Source organism: Brassica oleracea, chromosome C6 (assembly GCF_000695525.1).
Source record: "Brassica oleracea var. oleracea cultivar TO1000 chromosome C6, BOL, whole genome shotgun sequence".
Lineage (NCBI taxonomy): Eukaryota > Viridiplantae > Streptophyta > Magnoliopsida > Brassicales > Brassicaceae > Brassica > Brassica oleracea.
In genome coordinates, this window is record NC_027753.1 from 13,719,797 (window position 1) to 13,724,465 (window position 4,669).

The window sequence follows — 4,669 nt, forward strand, 5'->3', positions numbered from 1 at the left end:
TCGTTTTAAAAAAATATATAACATATAAGGTTTCCTCTTTTTTGCAATTTAAAGTCATTTAAAAAAATTCAAAATATAACATATAAGAAAAAATCTAATTTTTTTATTATATGGTTAATGTGATTGTTTAAGTTTTTTTAATAATATAAATTTAAACAAAAATGAAGAAGGGCGCCAAAATTATTATCAAATCTTTATTATTCATAATCATTAATTGTCATATATTTGTAAATCATATTATGTAATTCCGTAGCTTTTATTTAAGGAAGGAATACACACTTCCTATATTTTAGGTTAATATAATGTTCTCTAGTGTTATATAATTATGGAATAATGTGACACTATTAGATTAAATTATACTTTATATAAGATGCTCTATAATTCTTTGAAATAGAATTTAGAAGGCATTTAGAGTGCCACATAGGATTTGAGGTATTTTTTAATTAATACAAAATGAAGGTTCTAATTTTTCAAATGCTTCTCAATTAATATATAGGGGATTCGTATTTTAATATATCTTAGTTACTTAACTAAATCTAAATATTTTGAAAAATCTGAACCACTTGATGGTTATATACCCAATAGAGATATTATGAAATGGCTTGTTTTTGCTTACACTTTCTCATGGTAAAAAAAAAAACCCTTAGGTTTTGAATAGATCTGAACCACTTACTATTATAAAATTTTAATCCTGTTTTTATACCTTAATTTTGATATTTTATTGATCTCAACTTAAAATTTTAAAATGTAGTTCCAACTACAAAATCTATCGTGGGTTTATCGATAATATTAAGCTATGCATGTAAGCTGAGTATATTTTTAGACAAAAGACAATGACGGTTTAACACAAATTTTTCCTCTTTTTTTTGGGGACAAAATACGAAACTAGACGTATCTATAACTAAAGAATAGGAAAATTAGAGTTTAACATGTAAACATGAATATTATACGATATCGTATATATCTATCGAGGGTTTCTCAAGCTTGGTTTACTTCGCGGACCTGTGGTGATAGATATGGAGGCGGAGAAGATGGAGTTCAAGCTGTACAACACCATGAATCACAGCTTACGATTTGAGTCACATCGGCCATGCTCGCGCCTCCGTTTCCTTGGACGTTCTATACAGACACTTGAAGCGTTTGGGTTACCAAGTTAAATACGTCAGGAACTTCACGGATGTGGACAAGAAGATAATCGAACGTGCTGATAAGTATAAAGAGAAACCGTTAGAGTTGAGTAACCGCTTTTGCGAGGAGTATTGGGTAGATATGGACGCTCTCCATTGCCTTCGTCCCACCGACGAGCAACGTGTCAGCGGCCATATCGATCAGATAATTAAGATGGTTGAAAAGATTATCGAGAATGGTTTCGGGTACGCTGTGGAAGGAGGCGACGTGTTCTTCTCCGTGGACAAATTAACAGACTACGGTCAGTTGTCGGGTCAAGTGCTGGAACATACACGCGTTGGCGAGCGAGTTGCGGTTGATCCGAGGAAGCGTAACCCTGCTGATTCGCCTTGTGGAAGGCTGCGAAACCTGATGAGGAGGAGCCATCTTGGGAGAGCCCGTGGGGTCCACGAGGAAGACCGGGATGGCACATCGAGTGCAGCGCCATGAGTGCCGAATATCTGTCTCCGAGGTTCGACATTCATGGTGGCGGTGCGGATTTGATATTCCCGCACCATGAGAACGAGAACGCTCAGACACGTGCTGCGTGCGGTGAGGATGCTGGCGTGAGTTACTGGCTGCATAATGGGCACGTGACTATCAATGACGAGAAGATGGCGAAATCGAAGAATAACTTCATACCAATCAGAGAAATCACGGAAAGTTACCATCCGTTGGCTCTTGAGGCACTTTTTGGTGACTGGTGCGCACTACCGGTCTCCTCTGAGCTACTCAGCGTCAAAGCTAGAGAGTTCGTCAGAAGCTTTGTATTATGTTTATCAGACATTGCAAGATCTTGATGATGCTCTCACACCATACCGAGACGCAATGCCTGAAGACACTGAACAGACTGCAGAAGCCAAAAACATCGTTGACAAGCTCAAAAGTGAGTTTGACGCAAAGATGGCAGACGATTTGAATACTGTCCATATACTCCAGGGTGCTTACCAACGTGCATTGGAATTCATCAACGCTTCCATCGGCGAGCTCAAGAAAATGCAGAGTTATGCCGAGAGGATGTCACTGCTTGTGTCATTCTTTGAGATTGAGAAAGCAGCCAGGAAAGTTCTTGATGTGCTTGGTTTGCTCAATGACGTAAGCTGTGCCGAGATTTTGAATGAGATGAAGCAAAAAACACTAACAAGAGCAGGATTGAGCGAAGTGGGCTTTTCACAGAAGATGGAAGAAAGGACAATGGCGCGGTAGAACAAAGATTTTAAGAAAAGTTTTTTACCAAAAAAAAAAAAGATTTTAAGAAAAGTGATCAGATTAGAGCAGAGCTGGAAGTTAGAGGAATAAAATTAATGGATATGGGCAACGAAACTGTGTGGAGGCCATGCTTACCTTCTCAGGCTAATTCCAGCGACTAAGCAAAAGAACATAGAGAGAAAGATAAGTCAAACACTTTATTCTCATTCTTCTTTTTAGCCTTTGTTTAAGACTCTTTTTTATTACTCTGTTTTGACCAAGGATTCCTAATAGACACTTGTTGCTTTTTAAAAAAAATCACATAATCTATCAAACCTGAGCTGATCTCAAGTCTCAACATTGCTCTTAGAATATTGTTACCATAAAGCAGACAGAAAAAATCATATTGTTCATTAGCTCTCTAGTACTTGTCTCATGTCACAGGCTGTACTTCCAGTTTTTAAAGTGACAATTGGTATATGTATAACTTGTAGAAGTCGGATAACCAGACTGAGATTAACGATATAACAAAATAACATGTTAAGGAAGTTGACGATTTGTAAAGCGAATACAAGAACGATAATAAATCGTATTCGCAAATAAACATGGAGTCGAGATATAATCTCTTTCCTTAACTCTAAATATTCGCTCCGTTAGTGAAACGGTACTGTACGAATATGGAGTCCCAGGATACAACCATAGCAGACGATCATGCTTCACTCGTGAATCGCCCTATCGAACTATAAATCTACGAAACACTCTCGAACTATAGACTTATGCTAAAGGATTTTTGCTGTTGGTTTTTGATACGGAAAAAGTTTTTTTCAAATTAAGAAGGAGGAGAGTCGATATTTAAAGAGACGGACGAGAGCCACTTCCCGCAACAGTTGCTGCACGTGTGCGGAGATCTCGCGGAGATCATGGGAAGTTAAGTTTCGAAAACTTATTCTCCAAGACTCTCTTATCTCGTTTAAAATTCAAGAGGTTAAAATGCATGACGTTTTTATTTTCTAAACAAACTACTAGTCGTTTTAAATAAAAATGCATGTCGTTTTTTTTCGAATTAAATGACAAAACGTTGAGCTTAACTTGGTCTAAAAAGAATATTCTTATCGGGCCGGAGGCCCTCCACCAAGACCCAAGACCCAGACCCAAGCCCAAGCCCAAGCCCAAGCCCAAGCCCAAGCCCAAGCCCAAGCCCAAGCCCAAGCCCAAGCCCAAGCCCAAGCCCAAGCCCAAGCCCAAGCCCAAGCCCAAGCCCAAGCCCAAGCCCAAGCCCAAGCCCAAGCCCAAGCCCAAGCCCAAGCCCAAGCCCAAGCCCAAGCCCAAGCCCAAGCCCAAGCCCAAGCCCGTGAACCGGTTATATAGCAGGGTGGGTCTAGTAATTGGTTCGACCATGAACCGGCCACATAGCCGGATTATATTTCAAAGTTATTAAACCAATAATAACCACTAAAACTATTGAAAATCTATAAACCATCCATATAAACAAGAAACTAATTTATATTTATAATATTTTATGTTCAAAATTGATTTATATTTTAACTATGCATCATGTTTACTAATAATACTTTATATTTACATACTAAAAAAATATTAAACCATATTATTGAACCAGGTTTGACCCGGTCGAACCATATTGAACCGTGATCCAAAATATTTCCGGTTCAGCTTCCGGTCCGGTTTTAACAACACTGGTTCCAGTTCTCTCCGATGTGGGACTTTCTCTACTTCCATTCATTAATCATCATGCCTCAAAGGCTTATTAGATTATTGGCCTAATGGTCTATTTCGTTTTCACATATAACCAATAAAATATTGGTCCAACAATCCCCCACATGAATAGAAATGACTCTAAACATATGTAGACTAAATGCAGACTCGATAAACTCTAAAAAAAATACTTATTCTAATCCTGACTAGACTAGACATACTTATCGAGAGTGTTTGCGAAAAATTCACTGTGTTTGAGTTGGTGGCATTTTTAAGCCTTGAACCACTCATAGTTAATATTTGTCGGGTTTACCTTACCAAATGGTGAACATGATGTCTTGAACCAACGGGTGTTTTATGTAGACCGAGACAACATGCATAACGCAGCTTCATTTTCTCGTAGAACTTAGTTCTCTATTGTGTTCATTGTGGCCCTGAACTATTCCTGGTTTTCATGAGTGAACTTATAGAATATAGCCTTGCATTCATTTTCCTAGAAACGGCCCCATTTTACACTCATTAAGTGATTGACCATGTAAAGTATTGAGTAATACTCCGCTTTGGAAGCTATGGAATCATTAAAAGCTTATGCTTATCCTTC

The 4,669-nt window shown here is 38.2% G+C and overlaps 1 pseudogene; it reads left to right on the plus strand.

The window, feature by feature from the left end:
- The first annotated feature begins 1,065 nt into the window (after positions 1 to 1,065).
- LOC106299758 lies at positions 1,066 to 2,537 on the plus strand (annotated as a pseudogene).
- Positions 2,538 to 4,669: the final 2,132 nt, after the last annotated feature.